The sequence below is a fragment of the Artibeus jamaicensis genome, unplaced genomic scaffold, assembly GCF_021234435.1.
Source record: "Artibeus jamaicensis isolate MK-2021 breed Jamaican fruit bat unplaced genomic scaffold, CSHL_Jam_final contig_2170, whole genome shotgun sequence".
NCBI lineage: Eukaryota > Metazoa > Chordata > Mammalia > Chiroptera > Phyllostomidae > Artibeus > Artibeus jamaicensis.
The window spans coordinates 4235858-4259248 of record NW_026521445.1 but is presented as its reverse complement, the minus strand read 5'-3'; the positions used below and the strand labels follow the sequence as shown (position 1 = coordinate 4259248).

At 45.5% G+C, this 23391-nt stretch overlaps 1 non-coding gene across 1 annotated transcript; it reads left to right on the top strand.

The window, feature by feature from the left end:
• Nucleotides 1-19725: 19725 nt before the first annotated feature.
• On the top strand, nt 19726-19856 carry LOC119043110 (small nucleolar RNA SNORA68). The gene has a single exon (XR_005081366.2). It is a non-coding gene; the product is annotated as a small nucleolar RNA SNORA68 (small nucleolar RNA).
• Nucleotides 19857-23391: the final 3535 nt, after the last annotated feature.

Here is a 23391-nt window from a genome sequence, read left to right as displayed (position 1 = left end):
AAAGAAGAACTCAGGCTCTGGAATTCAATAGAGCTGGGTTCAAACCCCTATTTTGAATTACATATTGAGATAATTCTACATATACTATTTATATATAATATATACTACTTATAGATACATTATACATAGTGTATATATACTATTTATATGTAATATATTTATAAATAGCACATATTATATATAGTATGTATATATACATATATATATGTGTGTGTGTACACACACACACACACACACACCGCCTGTCCAGAAAAAGTCCAGCCAAACTGTTCTCAATATAGTGAGAACAGCTTCTGCAACATCAGTGTAACCTGGCAGCCAAGGAGAGTGGGCTGGAATGCACGTGCATGAACAGTGATGACTTCACTGTCCCAGTCAGTGGGGGTGGCAGACACCTTGGGTGAGCATAGGTACTGTGTGGCTATGGCATTCAAAATGACTGAGCCAGCAGAGCAACGAATTTGCATCAGATTTTGCGTTAGGCTTGGACATTCTTCCATGGAAACTATTTGGATTATTTAGAAGGTCACAACTATGGGCAACTGGAGATTGGCAGCTTTATCGCAACAACACGCCCACTCAAGCATCACGTCTCGTGCAGAGTTTTTTGGTGAAACAGGAAATCAGCCAGGTGACTCGGCCCCCCGATAGCCCAGATTTGGTGCCCCGTGACTTCTGTTTTTCCCAAAACTAAAATCACCTTTGAAAAGGAAGACATTTCAGACCATCATTGAGATTCAGGAAAATATGACGGGCAGCTGATGGTGATTGGGAGAACTGTGTGAGGTCCCAAGGTGCCTATTTCAAAGGGGACTGTACAATGTTTCTTGTATCCTGTATCTTCCTCAATAAATGTCTCTGTTATTCATATTACATAGCTGGATACCTTCTGCTGTATATATAATGGATACTTCACTAGTATATATAATATATATGCTGTTTCACTAGTATATATAATATATATGCTGTTTATATATAAATAGCATATAAATAGATTGTGTATTTATGTATATATTTATAAACAGTATATATATATATAAATAGTACATAATAAAGATGATATATAAGTATATGGGTATATATATGTTAAACAAAAGGTAGGCCTTATTATCATTATTTCTCTTATATGGATGGCTTCTAACACAACCTTTCCATCCCTGTCTGGTCCCAAATTTTCTCTAGGTATTTTCACTTGGATGTTTCAATGTTCCTATACATGTAGCTAATGTCCTGCCTCCTTCACCTAAACTACACTTCCCCTCCTGTGCTCTGGACCCAACAGCTTTAGCCTAATGTACTTCTACTGCAGTATCTTTCACAAATGCATCTGTTGTGACCCAGCTCCTTGATCCCTCAGGTGCTGTGAACAGCCCTCTCCGCCAGCCTCCCATAGTGCTTTGTATTTCCCATGTCACTTTTCATTATGAGTAGATTACAACCCTAACCTGTAAGCTTCTTGCAGACTGAGACTGTGCGGGAAGACAGCACAGAGCCATCTGCCACTCCCTGACAGTGCCCTAATTTTCAGTCAGATGTTTACTCTCTGGCCTATTAGCTTTGGGAGAGATGACCCCATGCCACAGCCAAAGAGGTGGGATTTTATTACCCAGTGGTATTCCCATGCTGCTTGCCAAGCACACTGGCATAAGGCCCGGGTTTCTGAACCAATAAGTGCATGACATTTCTTTTAACATAGAGATTGGTTTTGAAAGGAGCTCGTGACCTAGGTGGACCAATGAAAAATGAAATGAACTTTGCTAGGTGCTTCTGGGAAAGAAGTGCCTCTGCTTTTTTTAATTATTATTATCGATTGTGCCATTACATTTGTTCTATTTGCCCCCCTCCGTTCCCCTCCACCCTGCACTCCCCTCCCCCACCATTCCCCCCCTTTAGTTCATGAACACGTGTCTCAAGTTCTTTAGATTCTATATTTCCCCTACTATTCTTACCCTCCGCCCATCTATTTTCTATCTACTGTCTATGCTACTTAGTCTCTGTACCTTCTCCCCCCTTCTCCTTCTCCCACTCCCCTGAATGGAAGGACAGATAAAGTGCTTCTCAAATAAGATCAAATTCAAGGAGTTCATCATCACCAAGCCCTTATTATATGAAATGTTAAAGGGACTTACCTAAGAAAAGGAAGATAAAAAAGATGAACAGTGAAGGACAGCAAACTCACAGTTATTAACAACCACACCTAAAACAAAAGCAAACTAAGAGGACAGCTAGATCAGGAGTGAACCATAGAAATGAAGACCACATGGAGGGTGCCTCTGCTTTTAAAAGTGAACGCCCACAAAAGCTTTCCTCTCTTTTGTAAGTCCCAGTGTCTAGAAATGCCATTGGCCACAGTCTGGGAAGACAACAACGTGAAGATAAAGTCTGTGTACAGAAGGGAGATGACTCAGAAGCCACTAAATTAATCCAACCCTAAAGCCTGCCTTATGTCTGAAATTCCAGTTACATGAGCCAAAAAAGTTGCTTATTAAAAAGAAGCCTAGTTCTCTGTCACTTGTAACATGAAGAGTCCTGACTGATACAGCGACTCTATCTTCAACTTTGTATTCATGGATCAGTCACATGGCAGATATTCAATAAATGCCTACTGGGTTGGATGAGCCCATGATTCTAGTCTGGCTGCCCTCTGGCTCTCTGGAGCCATTTCCCCCTCACCAGTCCCCACCAGCTTCCTCCTCACTTGAGTAGATTACTTTCTGAGACTGAAACAAAACTTCCTGTTGTGACAGGAATGTTCTTGTCTATCCAGTCGTTCTCTTTCTTGAAAATTTCTCAGTGAGAAGTAGCAAATCTGAACTCACTGACCGCCCTTTCTCTAGACTTTGCACGGCTGCATTTGGGATTGCAATTGTCCTTATCATTCCAACATACTTTCATGAAGTTTATTACTTCCTGGTGATAACTTTGGAATCACCATCATCTAATCAATAAAAATCCACAAAACACACATTAGAATGGATTCCTGTTATTAAACATTTCATCACTGAGTATTTGAGGTGCAAAGTCCCATACTATAGAATGATAAAATTTCCGAGAAGTTTTCTGTTTGTTTCCTTTATCTCTTGATGTGGATTATTAAGAGCTTACTGTCAGTGAGTAGTATTTCCTGACTTGAATAAATATCTTATCCTTTGTCTAATTTCCTCTTGCCTGCATCATTTGTTTTAAATGGTACTCATCTCTCTCAGGGACAGCAAATAAGAACGCGCTGATCCTAGAGGTCCGATAGGCTGCCCAGGACGCAGGAGACGGCCTTGCCTGGGAGTATCACTCAAACACACCGCACTACACTGCGCCCGGCCAGTGTCCTGGACCACCAGTCAGAGGTTTTGAATGCCAACAGTAGACCGGGAGTTACAGACTGAGGAATGAAAAAATGAAGCTTAACCACATTAAATTTCAGTATTCTCTTCATCAAAAGACCAAGTAAGAGTGAAAACATAAGCCCAGAAAATGAGAGAAATTATTTGCAACAGTATGTAAATGATTGTTACATAAAAGAATTCCTAAAAATGAATATGAAAGAGATATATGACGCTATCCAAAACTTTTGAATGGGCATAGAAAGGAAAATCCAAGTGGCTAATGAACCACTTTCCCCTCACTTTTTTTTAGATTAATTTTTAAAAAATTTTTAGAGAGGGGAAAGGGAGAGAAACATTGATGGGTCGCCTCTCACATGCCCCCAACTGGGGACCAGGCCCACAACCCAGGCATATGCCCTAACTGGGAATGGAACAGGCGACCCTCTGCTTTGTGGGATGACGCCCAACCCAGTGAGCCACGCTGGTCAGGGCTTCCCTCACTTCTAATATACGTGTACCTCTCCAGGGACTGCCCTTGCTCACCTAAAAGAGAGTGATAATAATCCAGCTGTTGCTGCCCAGAGAGCCCACAGACTCGAAGAGCAGCACCAAGGCAGCGTCCTGGGTTGCCCAGTGGAGAGTGGTAACCTGAACAACATAAGGCAGTCAAGGCTAATTGAACACCCTGAGAGCCACTTCTTAACTCATCGAGGCCTCTCCTGGCCAGCAAGCCTCTTCTGACCATTGTCCTCTCCAGCCTCATGGACTGTCTGGCCCAAGTCCATCTCTCTGCCCTGGAGTGGAAAGGAAACACAGCCTGTCATAGCCACAGCGGGTGGGGGCAAAGGTGAGATGTGCATGGCCAGGCAGGGTGTGGGAGTCAGGCGGGGAGTTCACCCATCGCACAATGCACTCCTGCTGTGGGCTGGCGGGCGCAGTGGCTGTCTCCCAGCGGTCATTCAGGTTCTGGTTTGTTCAGTTCAGGCAGGTTGGAAAGTTCAGGAGTGTGATGTGATAGATTTTCCAAAGTTCAATCAGATCCATTAAATAGATGCCTCTATTTCTGAATATCTGAGTCAATTCCTGTCTGGGTTGCCTAAGCCAAGAGTTACCGGTGTTGAATCTAAAGCCCCGTGTAGCTTTATGTCCACTGTCAGGAGGCCGCCAGCCACAGGAAGAGGGGGAAAAAGGGCAGGACAGTAAAGAACGCCATTTTTGAGAAATTCAACCCCCCCAACCCCGCCCAGAATCGGCACCAATTGTTTGTAAAGACTAATGCTGGGTAGAAAAAAAAGAGTGGGAGGAAGGCCTTTGTTTTATCGTCCTCCAGGTGGATAAGCAAAAAACCAGGGAAGACGAAATTATCCTAAAAGAAATGTTAGTACTAAAATGAAACATAGCATAGTCAATATGTCAGAGTGGAGAGACAGGTGAATGAAATGAATCTGGGAAAGAAATGAGTTTGTTTAATTATTCATTTACTCATTCAATCCTTCACTCTGACTATGGGCCATTCACCGCAATAGGGACTCGAGACACAAAAACAAACAGGACACAGGGGCCTCCTTCACAGCTAGAAGTGGGAGCCAAGCAACTAAGCAAGGGAAAGCACGAATGAGTCATCAGAGCTGTCGTAGACTGGGACGAGGTTCAGGGTGATTCCAACCAGGTGAGGAGTCTGTGGGCAGAGGTCAAGAGGAGGCTGGCGAGGGCATAGGTGATGGGTCTGATGAGCGAGGGAGCAGCACTGTGTAAAGGGCAGGTGTAGGGTCTGAGGTGCTGTATAATTTAAAGCAACCGTTTCCTTGGTGTGCCTTTAAAACCTGGGAAGCAGCCCTTTACTGGAAAGGTGCGTGATTCAGGGAGAAGGCAATGATGGGGAACTACCGAGCTGTATGAACAAGCTGGACTCTTGCTGGGCAGTTCCCCGCCCTCATCAGGGCAACTGGTGGTCAGATGGGTGATGCCCAATCAGCACAGGAGCCACCTTGATGGAAAAAAGAGCAAGCTGCCCCACCAAACCTTCCTCTAGGAAGTATCGCCCTAAAATTGCCACCTTGAAGCAGGCAGAAAGGAGCCAGAAGGTCCTGTGGACGGACTCTGGAGATAGACCTGAGTTGGAAGCCTGGCTCTTTCTTTAACAGATGGACAAAAATACCTCTATTAGTAAGAACTTACTGGTTTTAAGTAATAGACACTTAAACCAGAATAAGTGAAACACTTAAACTGAAACAGGTCCCCATGGGGTCCTTATTTCCCTCTTGCAGCCCCCAGCCCTTGGAAAGCCCAATCTCTCTTTGGACACAGTTCCAGATGCCCGGGAGACTTTGAGTCTGCTGAGGGCAGGAGAGTAGGGTTCAAGCTGAGCAGATGGCTGCTGGGAGCTCCCACTGGTTCCTGTGAATCAGGCTGGCATTGCAAAGGAGGTCAACCATAGTTTTTCCTATCACTGGTCCCTCACCCGTGGAGATAAGTCACTCCTTTACCTGGTTATTGAACAGATTCAGTGAGTTAATATATCTAAAACAACTACTATACAGAGCAGGTCCTTAGAGAATGGAAGCGATTATAGTTATTACATTACTCAATAGAGACAGGATATGACCTATTTTTAAGAAAGCCCAATCCAGGAGACTGGCACGCAGCCTCCACCATAAAGATGTGGAGCAAGGCCTCTCTCCCTTCACCTCATCTCTCAGCTCTTAGTTATAACTTAAAACTCCCACCCCCAGATGCCTCCCAGGCTTTCTTCACTGTTACAAATCAATTATTTACCTCTTGGGCCCTTGCCACCCCTCGTGACTGTATTTAGGAGTGTTAATTTTATATAGCAATTATATGTCTTCCTTCTTTATTAAACTTTAAACCTGACCATGTCTTGATACCCAGGGCCTGCCATCCACCTAGTGTTCACTTGATAATATTTGTCCACCCATCATGCTTCCACAGCAAAGGCAGTATCTCCTTACAGAGTCATAAAAGGAATCTCAAGGAGTCATTTACTTTGGGCCACTGCCTAGAACCAGGATAAGGGTGAAGCTTCATAAATAAATGGCCTCGCGTCTGATTTCTGCTCTAACATCAGCCGACAGTCATACCACCTGGGGTTTGGCAGGGACTTTCTAGACCAGGCACCTCCCACTCTGGGTTCCTGTCCTGAGACGTGGGCAGCTGGTTTCCACTTGAACGGGGAGCCTGTTGCCTTCCCAGGAAGCTCACTCCAGCTTTATCTTTTTATAATTTAGGGCATTCTTTGTATGAAGAATATCAAACTTGCTTCTGCATCACTCCCATGAAATGTTCCAAATTCTGAGGACCACAACTGATGCCTCTTCCCAGATTGGATTAATCATTGTAGTAGATGCTGTGGTATGCCCACACATCCTGGTTCAAGATTGAGTCACTCATTCCCTCAACTGATCAGGTACTGCAAAGTCACTTCCCCTCCAGGAATGTAGCCTGTATCCAGTGGCTGGCTGATGAAGACCCAGCCACTTCAAAGTGAGCCAGCTCTGAAGGACCATCCCTGGGACTGGCTACAGACCTTTGTTGCACCTGCGTCACAGTTCAATGCATCCCTCTGCCCACTTCTACTCCCTTCACTTGACCACAGGTGTGGATCCCAAGGGCATGCTCAGCAAACTTCCTGCACACATTTTTCATCTCAGTCTCTTTCCCCAGGAACTCGTCACAACAACCAGCTTTTGCTCCCGATGTGAATGGAATCAACAGCACAGACTCTCCTTTCAGGACCTTTTCTACCATCCTGGGTTCTCTGTTCAGCTTGAAAGGCATTCTCCTCCCAGTCATTCTGCATTCACTGATGAAACTTTTATTGTACTCCTACTATGTGCCAGGCCCTGAGCTCAGCCTGGGGATTCAGAGACTCCCCATGTCTTCAATAGTGAAAAGAGAGCAAGCAATTGGGAACTGAACATTTCCTCTGTCTCTTTGTCATTTATTAACACCGACTAGGCTGTGGGACTAGCCCATTGTCTTGCTCTGAACTGACCCAATGGGCCTTCTTATTGCCCTTGTCATGGTTGGCAAGGCTCCTCTTTGTAGGGGCTTTAACCTTCGTGATACTATTCTTAGAAATTTCTTAGTCTCTTTGTATGTGCTTCTTAGCTTCTGGGTTCTTCCTTCCAGCTCTTGTAGCTAGGCTTGGCAAGGGCCAACGTAAATGTTTCATTCACTTAGGACTCTAGTGCCTATTTCATGCTTGCTTGGCTCAGGGCAGTGAAAAATCTGGAGGAAAGGTTCTTAAAGCCTCCCAGAGGGCTAGGGCAAAAGGGATCAGAAATTTCACCCAGTAACCTATCCAGGACCTACCCACCTCAGCTGGAACTGGAATATACCAACCACGCTTGCTGCTGGCACTCCTCTCTTTTATCAATGCCAGTCCCTGAGAGCACTTTTTAGCATGGTCTCCCTGCTTTCTGTTCTGTACACTCCCTCATCCCTTCCTGTCCATCATTTTCATGTTTTACTTGAACGAGTCTGAGTCATAATGCACCTTTTCCAGGGAGCATCGCTTTTTAAGCTTTTTAAAATACCAGATTGCAACAGAAAAGGCTTTGCCCCATGGACAAGGGCAAGGCATTGACAGACATGAAGAAAACAGAGGGCTCTTTTCAGCTCTTTTGCAATTACATCATGGCCAAGTGCTCTTCATTGGACAGATACAACAACCTAGCAAAGAATAAAAGGCAGCCAAGCCCAATACTCTCATGGCCCAGATGACAAACCAAGAGACAGTGAGGTCAAGCAGTGTGCCTAAGGTCACACAGCAGTAGTTGCCAGGGCAGGGGAAGTGGGCACCTCCATTAGAGGCAAGGAGAGAACATGGGTGGGAGATTTCAGTGTGGGTTCTGCCTAGACCGGTGTTTATTTCCAGGTACTACTCGAGAGTATTACTTTGATCCATGATGTATAGAAGGGGCCCCATTCTTATTAGTCAGGCCTCTTTTACCTGTCACTCCCCCACAGTGAGCGAGACCAAGCCCGAGGTGACTGTTCTGATGGATGAGAAATAAAGAACCAGGTCCCAGTCCACACAGTTACACCAGTTACAAGTTTTTGACCTTCAAACCATCACTTAACTGTCATTTCCTTAGTTTCCCAGCCTGGCCCTTCCTCCCGCAGTTATGGGGCATCAGGAGAGATAAAGCACACAAAATCTCTCAGGACAATGGAGAGCACCATGCTGCATGAGGAGTTATTTTCCATCTTCTCTGTGCATTGTAATCATCCACGAAGATTGACATTGGGTGTGGGGGCAACTTTACCCTCAAGTCCCCCCGTCTGCCACGGATGAAAATAAACACTACCAAGACAAGATCTGCTTGGGGAGGAGAGGTGGCCAGTTTCTTACGGGAAAAAGGCCCAGAGCCCCTTCCTCCAGGGGCTTTTATTGGGTTCGAATACACAGGAATACAGGGCAGCATGGATCAAATAGTAGATAACATTTCAAAGAAATCTGAGGGCTTAGTCTGAGTCAGTGTCTGTTGGGAAAGGGGGTTGCAGAAACTTTGGGAGACATACTCATTTCCTGTTCGAACCCTTATCATATGAATGAAAGCACTCTTAACAAAGCAGGTTTCACAAAGGTTTTTTGGAATTCTTTCTTATGCCAGATTTCTCCCCGGATACCGCTCTAGCAAGGCAAGGAGCCGCACACCACCCCCCACATCATAGGTTTTCAGGCTTAAGTGGATTAGAGCCAGGAAGTGCTTCTCCCAGAGGACATGGGGACTTGAGGTCTGTCAAAATAGCTGGGGGATGAGGGTCCGTCACTCCCTCTTTGTTGTAGCCCCCCCAAGTCCTTCCATGATGGCCTCCCAACTGATCAAGTCTGGTTTAGGTTGCCCCTCGCTGTGAGGAGTCTCACCCATCATCAACATCGACCACGCTTTTGTGGGCAGGGGGAAGAAGCTGAGGCAGCGTTTGCTACCAGAGACAAGCTTTTGTCTCCTGTGACTCGCATTATGGACGGAGGTCGCTCACTCATCATTAGCTATGTGGGGGTAGTTACAATTCCTGAAACCAGGCAGAGCTGTCCCCAACAATTGAGGGGGGGGGGGAGATTAGGGGTGGGGGAGAGGGAGGGCTTGGGTGTCGGACCTTGTATCTGGGAACTTTTTTCAAAGCGCCACAGGTAATTTCCACAGGTGCACAGTGGAAACCACTGATGAGACAAAAGAGAGAAGTAAATTACACTGTCAGCTAAAAGGAAGTCTTAAACTCTGTTTAGAGTGGATAACCAAGGGTCAAACCTAAAGGACAATAAAACTGCCTACCTTTTCCAGAGAACCCAAAACCCTAATCTCAGGTCCTTTTCCTTCCCCTAGAAAAGATCTACATTACTACTTCAATGACATCTCTCTTACCTCTCAGAACACACACACACACACACCACGGACCATCTCCACCTCCCTACAGGCTGAAGTCAGATTCTAAGTACAGTAGTACCTTGGTACTCGACATTAATTTGTTCCGGAACTCATGACAAATGATGAAATCAATGTATCTCAAGCAAGCACCAAGTGCTGGAACATTTTTTTTTCCTGGTCAAAATATGTTGAGTACAGGGTTTGGTGAGTTCTGAAGTTGACGAGTACTGAGGTCTGACTGTAGCCTCTGAGTCATTGCTCTGTTCTTTCAGGTTCAGAAAGATAAGCTGCTCAGGCCCTGGAAAGTGGATTCAGAGACCACACCCAAATCTCCACAGGGTGATCAATAAACCAGACTGTTCATGTGTTCCTTGGGGACCTCCTGTTAGCGTCCTAGTCCTAGTGCTCTTTTTAAAATAATTAAGTGGCCTTGAGCAAGTTGCTTAATCTATGTCTCTGAGAGGATTATTGCCTGATCATCTCCCTTTATGCAGTATTTCTGTCCATGCAACAGTTCTCTTTGGAATACCAGTTGAGTGTCATCAGCAATGTGCTCCATGGCCAGAGCATTAAAGACAACGTAGAAGACTGAGAAGAGCGAATTTCAGGAATAGTCCATTCAGTCCCGGAGACACCAAGGTGGACAGCTGTTACCTGTGTCTGCCTAGCATCTCTTTTCCCTCTTTTGGGAACAGAACTTCCTTCCTTGAAGGAACTGCTCTTTTCTTTCTCCATATGGTTCTGGGCTGCTGATCAAAGAACCCTGACCTGTACCTCTGGGGCCACAGGGGTGCACATGTGACCCTGGCTTCACCATAATGACATCCTACTACGCTCACCTTAGCAATTGGTCTGAGGATTCATCCAAGGATCAATGTAAAAAAAAAAAAGCCCAGAAATTTTTCTAAATAAAGCCGATGGGTTAAAACTATGTATTCTTTCTGGTCAAGTTACTATAGAACTGTGACATCAGAGCTGCCGTGTGAAAATGCTGGGAGGATGAGGCTGTCACCCAGAGAGGAGACTACAAGAAACGGAGAAGCAAGTGAGGAACGAGTATGGTGTCAGGTTCCATCCGGCTGTCCTGGCATTATCCAGGAGCTAGTCTTTGCTCTCTCTGGGCTATACCCTAACACTCTTTTGCAAAAGTTTTTTTTTTTTTTTTTACTTAAGTCAATTTGTTTTAGGATTTCTGTTACTTATAACCCAGAGTCTTGATAAACAGAAACACTCTGACAAGCCTTCCTCTTAACCATATATATATATATTTTTTAATCCTTACCTAAGGATGTGTTTATTGATTTTAGAAAGAGAGGAGGGAGGAGGAGACATACACACACACGTGCACAGAGAGAGAGAGAGAGAAACATCAATCAGCTGCCTTCTGTACATGCTCTAACTGGGGATCAAACTGGAAACCTTTTGGTATACAGGACAATGCTCCAATCAACTGAACCACCCAGCCAGGGCTACCATATATATTTTTGAAACTTCAAGAACTTGGAGCTCTGTGTGTGTAAGAACCGAGTGTGTCCTCGTGTTTGCTTGAACAGAGAGTTGGATTGTTCAATCACCTGGTTGTACTGGGAACTGTACTTCCCAGCAACCCCTTTTCTGTGTGACTCTGGCTAGAGCTGGCCAAAACTGAGGTTGCATCGGATGTGGCAGGCAGCAGTGAAGCAGTGGCCATCCTGCTCTGACGGCCACTATTGGCTGGAGCTGGTGGCGGGGGGTGGGGGGGGGACACAAAGATGTAGGCTGGCCCCTGTGTGTTCTTGCTCTTCCCTGCTCCCTCCTGTTGGCCTGTCGATCAACGGTGACTCCACACCCGCTATCAGATGTTTTGCTACACACTCACATAGGCAGTATCTACAAGAACCAGCATCCTTCTGAAGATGCTGTATGATTGAGCCCATGCCAGCAGCCAGGCCTGCCTCGCTTTCTGCAAGCTCCACTTTGCTCACCTGCACCAGGGTTGGTTAGTGACAATTCTATGGGCCTTCAATACCTCCTTTCAGACATTCAGATCTTTATTCCTCCCACAATTGTGCAATATCTACTTCTTACAATAAGTTCTTTCTTCCATGACACTCATAATGGTATGCCTCTATACTCTGTAACTCTGACTAATACACACGGGATTGGGTGGACCCTGCCAAAGCAGCTTCTGGCTTCCTTTCTGTGCTTCATGCTCACACCCAGCCCTCCTATCTCAAGACTTTCCTCCTTTCTGCTCCCTACGTTGCCTTCATTTATTGATATATCCTCCACGTGTTCATGGGAAGATCTGAGCCTGTTCCTGCTCACCTTACCATTGTGCTATGGGCTGTCCTGTCTCAAGCTAGTCCTCTCCTGATTACTTGCACACTATTTCTTCCTCTTCCTTCTAATCACAAGACTATGTCTAGCAGGCAGCCTGGATGTTTAACTTGGACTGTCAAATGCTGGGATGTCCTGCCCACAGCCTGTCACTCCTGATTTCCAAATAGGAAAGCCATTAGATTAAAGAATAAATGTCCCCTGAAAGAACTTAAGGGGCACTGAGTTTTTTCTATAGTAGACAGCAAAGAAATATTTTTAAGATGAATTAAATCTAAAACTAAGACAAAACTACAAGTTCTTTTGAGTTGGAAATTGTCAAGGAATATTTAAAAAATGAACACATATGGCACGCCATTGGCCCAGTGAACACTGCACGCGTGGTTTGAAATTTCCACGGGGATGGGCTCAAGGTCTCTTCCAGTTCTGTGATAATAGCTCAAAGGCCAGAGCCATTAATCCCAGCCAGTCATTGCTCAATGCAACCCTGGTGGAGCCAGCCAGCCTCTCTTGGCTTTGGCTAGTCTATCTGGATCAATGACGTAAACAGAGAAAGATTAAAAACTTGCGGTATCTCAGGCCCAGAAGCAACCGTAGGGGTTTGCCCTAATTCGGGCAGCTGGCCCTTGCTTATCTCTATCCAGCCTCTCAGGCTTTGCTTGGTCCTTCCCTCAGCTGGGGCCCTGCCACTTCAGGTAGAGGCTGAGGAGGGTGACTCAGCCTCTGTTGGGACTCTGCCTAAGAGCTGAGTTTTCTTCACGTAGAATTAGAAATCCTCAATTTTAAAAAAGACCCTGTTACCCAATTTGATGTGAGACAAACAGCAGAGTATAACCAGGTAAGAATGGAAAGAACTTGGACTATGCAAAGGGAAGAATAATTTATTTCAAAGAAGAATAAAGCAACTAGCTACCAAGACTGGGCATCTAGCACGTGCCCTTTCTCTCTACCCCCAGCCTTCCTCACGGCCTCATGTCCCCAGCCCCAGGTCTGTGCCCTTTCTGGGACCCCACAGTGGACACAGGGGGTTGTGTTTTAAGATGCAGTTAGGGAGGTGTTTGGAGGGTAATCGCAGAGCCTGCCAGTTGTGGACACAGCCTCAAGCAGACTCTCTCCAGGGCCCTGGCTGACGTGCCAGGCTGCAGAACCAGTGTGTCAGGCAGAGGGCTGAGAAGGAGCTACGGTTAGAAACCTGAACAGGAGGTGGCGAGTAAGCGTGGGGGAGGGGACGATGGCTTGACCCTGCGGGAACACTCACAGAGTCCTTTGGTGACCGTTTATGAGCGAGTAGCCTCTTATCTGAAGGGTTTGTAAGTTTACTGCACTGGCTATCTAAAAACATCCTTAAGAGCTGGGTAATAGTGGTCTTGATGGGGTGGAGAAAGGCACAAAGTCAAGAACAGCAGTCTCAGAGGCTCAGAATGTTCAGGGTGTGCAAAACACCCTTGTGCCGCCCGCAGGTGTGTCTCGGCCAGAGCACCCCCTTCCTGCCCCGTCAGGGATCTTGCCCTGATAAACAGCTGTGGAATGTTGACAGAGATGTGAATGTGGATGCAGCTGAAGATCCTGGACATTAAAGCACCTTTCCTGCCAGAATAATCTCAGAAAGTAGTTGGATAGAGTAGGGAAGAAAATGGACCCAGAGAGCTTAATTTTTTTTTTTTTTGTAAACCTGTATTTGCTATAGCAAATACTGTTTACAATGTAAATGACCTTGCACTTTTCGGGGTTTCCACTTGTGTCAAGATTTCACAATAGGAAATATATTCTTAATTTCTTTTTCTATGCCTGTAACATAATTTGAAAAGTTAGAAGCTGAGGTGAATTATTTTTTTTCCTACTGCAGGACCATTAAAAAAAATTGAAACAAAACCTTTTGATGATTTTAAGTAATTACAATTTCAAAAGAGTCACCTTAGCCTTGGCTGGTGTAGCTCAGTGGATTGAGTGCAGGCCTGCAAACCAAAGGGTCACTAGTCAGATTCCCAGTCAGGGCACATGCCTGGGTTGCAGGCCAGTTCCCAGCAGGGGGCAGGTGAAAGGTAACCACACATTGATGTTTCTCCCCCTCTCTTTCTCACTCCCTTCCCCTCTCTCTAAAAATAAATACTGTACTTAAACAATTAAAATTTAAAAAAAGAAAAGAAATACAATGTTTTTTAAAAAGAGTCACCTTATTAATATTTTGACAGACACCCCAGACTCTTACTTATGTTCCTACACATAAAAATACAGTTAACCCTTGAACAATATGGGTTTGCATTACATGGATCCACTTACACATGAATTTCTTCCCTCGGGTTTGCGTCTGTGGATTCGTCCAACTGTGGATAGACCAACAGTGTTTCTGACCCTCCATCGGAAATCCACAAGGGGTCCTTGGACCAATCCCCTGTGCTTCCCTAGAGACAGCTGTAGTTAAGTTTCTGGAGAGTCAAAAGTTAGATGTAAATTTTTGACTGAGGGGATCAGTCAGCAGTGTTTAAAAAATTGTTTCTATTAAATACGAAAATAATATTTCAAACATATGAAGGACCTAAAGACTAATAAAATACCTATGACTCTACCACCTGGCTTAAGAGCTAGAACGTCACAATTACGCAGAAGCCCCACTGTCCAATCCCATCCCTGCCCTCCTCTGCAGAAGAATCCAGCTGCCAGAATTGAGTCTCTGCTAGTTCCTTGCTTTTCTTTACTTTTACTACATATGCTTGTATCCCTTAACACACACAACTTAGTTCTGCATGCTTTTTTATATAAATAAAATTGTACTTTATGTATGTGCTCTTTTATAACTTGCTTTTAAAACAAATGTATTGCTCAATTATATCATATATACAAAAATGCACATTTATCATAAGCGTTCAGCGTGGTGAATTTTCTGAGTGAACACACCCCTGGATCAAGATGCAGAACATCGTTAGCACTCTGGCAGCCCTCCAAGGCCCCTCCCAGGTACTGTGTCCCGCCAAAGGGAGCCAACAGTCTGACTTCGAACATCATAAAATGTCATAAAAATTATATGAATGGAATCAGTGTCCAATTTTATACACTCAGCGTTATGTTAATCCATGTTGCTGCATGTAGCTATAATCATTTGTTAATGCTGATAGTGTTCTATTACATGCCTATATTACACTTTACATAGTTATTTGTCTATTGATGGATTTTTGGTTCTTTCCAATGTTTGCTATTACAAACAGGAATGTTATAAACATTCCCAAATGTGTCTTCTTAAGCCCAAATGCAAATGTTTCTTTAGGAGAAATTAGGAAAGGAATTTCAGTGTCACAGAATATAGTTAGCATTAGCTTTATTAGGTGACTCCAGTGTGAAATCAGCACTCACCACTAAAAATGAAGATCTTTGTCAATCTAATACGTAAAAAAATTTAAGCCTCATTGTTTAAATTTGCATTTCTTTCCTTATATTTATTTCATTATTATATTCTAAAAAGCTTTTCATTAGCCATTCCTAGTTTTTCTCTTATGGGTTTTCTGTATCCTCAACCCATTTTTCTATTGGGTTGCTGGTAGTTTTCTTAAGGGCTCTTAAAAACCTTTATATATTAAGGAAAGTACTTGTTACAAATGCATCTATTCAATTTACAAATGGAGATATAATTGACATAGAACATTACTTTTGGGTATATAACACAATTAGATATTTGTGTATGTTGCTAAATGATCAGCACAAAGTCAACACCCATCACTGCACGTAGTTACAAACACTTTTTTTCTTGCAACGAGAATTTTTAAGATATACTCTGTTTGCAACATTCAAATATACAATACAGTACTGTTAACTATAGTCAGTATACTATACATCAAATTACCAGGGCTTATTTCTTCTATTGGGTTGGCCAGAAAGCTTGTGTTTTTTTCCCCATAAGATGGCTCTAGTAGCACTTACTTGTCTTTCACTTCATTCAAAACAATTTTGTTCGATGGAATTACAACAGCTGTCACATCAGTATGCATTTTTTAAAAACCGCCAAAATTGGTGGATTTTTGTGTAGCCAGTTTAATTTTGAAGATGGAAGAAAATATGCAACACTTTCAACATCATATGCTTTATTATTTCAAGAAAGGTAAAAATGCAACTGAAATGCAAGCAAAGATTTGTGCAGTGTATGGCAAAGATGCTGTGAGTGATCGAATGTGTGAAAAGTAGTTTGTGAAGTTTTGTGCTGGAGATTTCTTTCTGGATGCTACACAGTCAGGTAGACCAGCTGAAGTACATAGCGATCAAATTGAGACATTAACTGAGAACAATCAACATTATACCACATGGGAGGTAGGTGTCATACTCAAAATAGCCAAATCATTCAAGTTATTGGCGAAAATAAAAAAATGTGTCTTTTATTTATTTATTTTTTGTCTTTTATTTTATAGAAAAACCTAACTGGACTTTTTGGTCAACCCAATATAACCAGAAGTTTGTACCTTTTGACCCTCTTCACCAGTTTCACCCACTTCTGGCAACCCCTGATCTATGCTCTGTATCAACTGTTTTCCTTATATTTCCACACATATTCAAGTGAGTGAGATCATACAGTGTTTGCCTTGCTCTGACTTATTTCCATGAACATAATTCTTAGCCTGATGTTCTTTTCATTGGGTAGTTCTGACAGTTTGGTTTGTGGAGCTTTTTGTCATTCGAAAGTTTAAAATGTTTGTGCGATCAGAGCCACGGATCTTTTTCTTTGCGAATCCTGCCCTTTCTGCTGTCAGGGCCGGGCTCGAACATATTTTTTTCCACTCCAGGATGACCTGTTCAGTAAGGTGGCTTTATATTTCATAGATACATTGCATCCGGTGGCTTTCCAAAGTTACTGAGCAGAGGTAGTAATGGCCAGGTCATGGTGGGACTCAGATGCTCTTTCTGCTCTGCAGATTTGAGAATTGAAGGTGGTGATGAAGTTTCTATTATCTGGAGACCTATCTTCGTCATACAGAGAATAAAAAGTGAACTGAGCCGTGCTAAGGCCAATTCTTTGCTTCTTACACAAGGGGGTAGAAGTAATGGTGTCTTCACCCCAGAACCCAGCAAACAGGCTGGAGTCGTTCCAGCAGGGGAATTTCACCAAAGGGAGAATACCTGGGGGACAAGACTGGCCTGCCAACAAGGAAGGAACGAGCCCTGCAACAGTGGCCTGGCATGGGCTCCCCTCCCACAGGGGCTGTTGATTGCTTAGGCTTTTACAATTCTCGAGCCCTGTTCCAAGGAGCTTTTGTGGTTTAAATCAATGTGCTTCTGCGAATAAGTGCCCTTATTATTCCTAGTTCACATTGTTTGCTGTGCTCTTATACCACTGTGACACAATGCCCTTTGTGCAACTGTACAATAGCAGTCCTTTCAGGAATCTCTAACATCTTTCTAATTAGGATCCGCAACCACATGACAGATGTAGAAAACCACAGCCTAGAGACAAATGACAAAGCTTCACCTTGGTCACAAAGGAGCCAAGCCCAGGTCTGACTCCTCCCAAGAGGTTGCAGGGTCTGGCTGCACCACTGCCTGGGAGCAGCCCCCTGCCGTGGTGTCTGCCGTGTTGTTAGGCTGCCCCAGCACATGGCAGGGAGTGCTGGGCCCCTGGCAGTACTGCTTAGAGTTATCTAAGCAGCTGAGCTATCAGGTTGAGGACTGAAAACCAGAAATTCCCAGCATTGGTCCTGGCTGGTGTGGCTCAGTGGATTGAGTGCTGGACTGTGAAGCAAAGGGTCATCGCTGGTTCAATTCCCAGTCAGGGCACATGCCTGCATTACAGGCCAAGTCCCCGGTAGGGGGGCGCATGAGAGGCAATCACACATTGATGTTTCTCTCCCTCTTTTCTCCCTCCCTCCCTCTCCCTCTAAAAATAAATAAATAAAATCTTAAAGAGAAGAAAGAAAGAAAGAAATGTCCAGCATAAATTGAGCAATAGCTCTTGAGTTTATAACCAGTGCCCAGTGACTAAGCTTCTAGGATGGTGTAAGGCTAGGTCACTTGAAACGGAATTCTGCATTAAGTAATTAAACTTGATTGACTGCCTACTGTGCACAAAGATGAAATCCCAATGCCCCCTGTGGCTGTTCACATCCTAGATGAAAGAGGAGACACATATGGAAGCAAGGAGTTTTAAGAAGCTGAGTGCTTTCATAGAGAAGGTTAAAGTAACATCCAGTTCTAGGGGCTTTCAGGAAATCTTCTTGGTGGGGAGGACTTTAACCTGGGCAGATCTTTACAGATGGACTAAACCTCCCATGCAGAGCTACTGGGAGGAGAGCATTGCATGCCGAAGGTTAAGTACGTACAAAGGTCTGGAGGTGTGAAATGCTCTGGATTCAGGGAAAAATGAAAATGCCAACATGTCTAAAGTGGCCATGGTTATCCCACTGTTCTTTCTCTGTTCTATTTTTAGAGCCAAAACTCTGTCCCTTTTTATCCTAAGTATCTAGGATATTGAAAAGATTAGGTTTTTTTGTTTGTTTGTTGTATTGTCTTTGTCCTATTGCTTTAACCCTCCACTTCTCAGGGTGCTGTGGATACCTCTAATTAGGGAAAAGACCATGTATTGGGAAATGCCCCAGAGAAGGGCACAGAGCTGAATATCTCACTGCATGATAAGGATGCAGAGGCAGCTCAGGGAACTTAGCTGGGCTGTTTTCTTACACTGTCCACAGAGCAGTAAACAGGGTCCTTGCTGGCTCCCAAGCTTACCTGCCACAGGTCCTGCCGCCCAGAGGGAGGCCCTGATGTCTGAAACTTGTGGAGTAGAAGCTGTTGCTGAAAGCAGGTGGGGGATGGGGATGTGAGGGGAAACGTGAGCTGCCCAGCAGTCTAACAGATGACCCCCCCAAGGAGCGAAAGCACCCGATGTGATCCGAATGAGTCTGGGTTGCAGCTGGCTCTGGAGTCGGGCTGGACTGGAGTGGCCACCTCTGGCTTCCTCTCCTTGCCTTTCTTTTCCTTGGTATCTTTCACTGCCCACCTTACTTCCCACAGGGTGTTCGGGTACCACTTTACAAACCTCCTCAGTCGGTGAGCATAATAACATGGTGCGCTTACAGGACTCGCCTCTGAGATCTTGGTTCCTCTGTGTGCTCTTGGCACTAGAGACAAACACTGATCACCCTTACATATGGGCAGTCACTGACCAAAGCCCCCTGAGAGCAGGGATTCTACCTGCTGTAGGGCCTTACCGATAACAGGTACCATCATCCGTGTTAAAGAAAGGCAGAGAGGGAAAAAGGGAAGGAGGGAGGAAGGATGGACCAGGAAGAGCCTGGCAGGTGAGTGAAACCCCAATCACTCAAAGCAACAACATATTCTAAATTCTGACCAGGACAAGGGTACTGCTGGAGGAGAGTGGAGGTGATTCTCAGGAAGGAGACAGATGAACAGTCCTTGTTTTTACTTTCTTATGAGCTCTAGGCACTGGTCCACTCCCTTTAGCCTCAGACCTCAGATCATAGTCTGAGCTGCACTTTCCACCACCACTGGGCCTCTGCAATGCCCGTGGGCTGTGCTCCCGTCTTCCTACTGCTTGGAGCTCAGAACTTGTAGACAGCTTGCTTTACCCCTCGTCTCCAAGGCGAACAGAGGGTCAGTGGGTAAATCAGTCAGGGCTGCCCCATGCAGCGATGTGAACCAGGGCTTGGTGCTAGGGTGGAGTTGCATTATGGAGGGTCTTAAAAGAGATACCGAACCAGGCACTGAAACCCAAGGATTACCGTTTGTGGTAGCAGCAATTCAAACAAACGTGCAACAGCAAACAGATCTCTTCGCCTTTGGAGGCTGTGCCTTTGCCCCTCAAAGTGAAACGAGAGGTTCTACACCCTTTGGAGGAAAAAGGGGTGGGAGGGAAAAAAAGGAAAAAGGAAAAAAACCGAAAGATTGAAGAATTCAGGATGTACTGGGAACACAAGGGGAATAGGGTTCCCCTTGGACGAAGTGAGTGAATCGGGTGGCAGTGGGAAGTGCGGATTACTCGGAGACAGGGACTAGCAAGCAAGGAAAACAGGAGGTAAAAGTGACTGGACAGAAAGATACGATGAGGTTGTGAACTAGGACGATGGGAACAGAAGCGGAGAAACCGTGATGAACAGCCCCCTTCCTCAAAAGTAGGACAGCTCCTCTCCCTGCCTAGACACATATCTCATATAAACACATAGACACACACTTGGGAGGTGAGAGAAAACGTAACTCCTCACTCGCCCTCTTTCCTCCGTGTCAAGCTGGGGGGAAGGGGGGCCCTCCCTCCTAGAGTCCTCCCTCCCACTCCTCCCTGTCCCTCCATCCCATTCTGGGCAGTGGCCAGAGGCATTGACTCTAAAGAACAGAAAGAGTCACAAGGGGGTTATTTATATCCGCAGCAGGGCTGAGGAGTCCTTCGTCTGGAGGGCATGTGTTGTCGGGTGGGCGGTAGGACTGCGCCTCCTCGCCTAGGCAGAGCCCTTGGTCGGGGAGTCTGCCCCACGTAAGGTCCTGCTGGTGTGAGAACAAGAGCACAGAGTCCACCACTCTGCCTCCCGAGAGGCTGTTGGTGAAGGCATCCATGCAGTGGGGCAGAACAGCTCACGTAGTCCAAATGCCACCTTCCTTTAGTATTTAATTATTTTCACAGTTCATGGAGTCCTTCCTGCAATTTTGTCTCACATTCTCTTCGGGGGAGATGGCTAACTCTCCAAAACCTTTCAGGAGGGCAATGATCAGTCAGGTAGAAAGTGCCCATTGAATTATGGGGCTTGTGCCCGATAGATTTGATGGCAAGAACTAACTTTGGACACAAGCCCATTTATTTTGCAGTTACTAAATAACTCAGAGAGAATGACGGCGTCGCTTGGGTTGGCTCATTTAGTGGGTGACACTTTCTTTTTTATCGTCTCGCCCCAGGGTTCGTGCTGACAGGAAGGCTGGGTGGATATAAATGCCCTCCTCCCAAGAGAAAAGAATAAACTCCTCTTGAACCAAGAAATTTTAGTCCCCTTAAGGTTCTAAAGTGACCTGGAACATCACTTCCCTTTAAGGCAGAGATAATCTGCTACAGAATTGCTTCATGAGGCTTAAATTTCTTTCCCTGCTGTGCTCTGGACTGGCACCCTGTGCTGGCCACTCCGCCAGAGGCAGGGGGCAACCAACATTTGGTGGGCCCCTGCCAGGGTGCAGGCTTTGGGCACATGTTATTACATTTCATTTCCACAACAGGGCTGTTATCAGCCCCATTTCACAGATGAAGAAGCCAAGGCTCACAAAAACGTTATGAGAGGAAACCAAGACAACAGCCAGGGGGATGATGCGGTGCGTGAAGTGCTGGAGGGAGCTTCTCGTTCCCATCACCAGGACAGTGTAACCTGAGCTCCGTCTGTCCACGTTTAGGCCAACCCAAGGGTCAGGCAGTGCCTCGCACACAGGACTGGATGTGGTGCTGGTCACAAAGGGACCGGTAGGAAGAGTCAGGTCTGGTTGGAGGAGTCAGGGCGAGTGTGTTTCTGCCAGGGTTTGGGGGGATGAGGCGGGTAGCTGGGGTCAGGGGAGAATGCATTCTGATTACACTATTTTCCTGCTGCCAAGGTTGGGGAGTGTGCCATCTCCCTCAAACACAGAGAACTGAAACCGGAGGTTAATTAGGATTGCTGTGAAGGGCTTAGGCTGGGAATAAGAAAAAACGTCTTGAACTGCAAAGATGGTTAGATTTCTGCAGGGGCAGCCACTCAGGCTAGAGAGCTTTTCTGAAGGGCCACACGGGAGTCATTGGGGACTCTGACCTGGACGGACCCACGGACCCATGCAAACTCACTCCCTCCCCCTTTCCCAGAGGGAAATGATCAACCACCGAGGAATCTCCTGCCCCCCCCCCAGCATAATCAAAGCCTTCCCTCCCACGGTCTATGCAAAAACAAGGAGTGGCACAGCCGTGAACCAAGGAGCTTGTCCATCTCTGTATTCCCGTTTCCCACTACTCTGTACATACTTGAGAAACATTTATTGAATAAAATAAAAGGTCACCTGTTTTGAGAGTTGTTTGTGTCCTTGTTGGCTGGGCCATTGGCATAGATCTGGGAAATCTGCTTGAGTTCACAAATTCCTGCTCAGACAAATGTTGCTGACTGAGCTATAATGCCCTGTGATCTCAGCGGAGTTTCCTTCAGTGCTCAGGATGAAGGAAAAATGCTTCCCATCAGCTACTCTTGGTCAGCCACGTGGGGGTGGCGGGAGGGGGCAGGAGTGCTTAGGACAGACTCTCCGGCCGCTCCAGTGTCAAGGGTCCTCAAGGAGGTTCCAGATGCGCTCACTCGGAGACATTTCTAGCCACAGCTAGTATGCCTTCTGAGCACCCCCGGGGACACTGTAACACTAAGTAGGATAGATCTGATGTCACTTAAGTGATTGTGTGATTACAGTCACTTCTCTCTAATGCCCTGATAACTCGACATGTGACATTGAAGGGTTCACGTCATCCAACAGCCAGGCTAAAAGCAGCAGTAGCTTCTGCAACGTGAGGCAATGTTTACTTCTTTTTGAGTGTAAGCTCCTACCTCTTTGAGGCTAAATATTGACCTTACACTTTAGGGGTGTAGCTTTTTTCCACATGCTCTTCTGTTCCTCTCTGGCTTCCAAGTAGTAGGTACTCAGTTGTCTCTGATTTTGTCAAGGAGAGGGTTTCTGAGCAGGAGGAACACCTGCACTCCCAGTGCTGCACAAGGAGAAGATGCCACACGATGGCCAGTCTTCTAATTACCTAGAAGCCCCTCCTGACTGCTACATTCAAGGAGAGATACTATCAGGGTTGCAGGAAGAGCATCTTTGCTGCTTTGTCTACAGGTTTTATAAAGCCCACTTCACATCCTCTGAAAATAGAGGTCTTGCCATGGCTGGTGTGGCTCAGTGTGACTGAGCACTGGCCTGCCAACCAAAAGGTCGCTGGTTTGATTCCCAGTAAGGGCACATGCCTGGGTTGTGAGTAAAGGCAACCCATCCAAGTTTCTCTCACACATAAATGTTTTTCTATCTCTCTTTTTCCCCTCCACTCTAAAGATAAGTAAAATCTTCTTTTTCTGTTAATTGAGGGCTCTCCCTGTCAGTTTCCACGTGCACTCCCACCACCAGCTCAGGGCCTGGCATGGTGATGGTGTCCCCCAGAAAAGGCCCTATCCCCTACTTGCATTTCTATAGGTTTTACACCTACGTGTCCTGGCCTGTGGGGAGAACTTCAGAGCTGACTCTCCTGATCACATGCTGTCTGCCTTTGCTGGTGGGTGGGGGTGGGGGGCAAGGGGGGGATACGAACATTAACAATTCGCCATCCCTTTGCTCATCTCCTCAAGGTGAGAGGGCACACAAAGACAAGACACACCATTAGCCTCCCTCTTTCC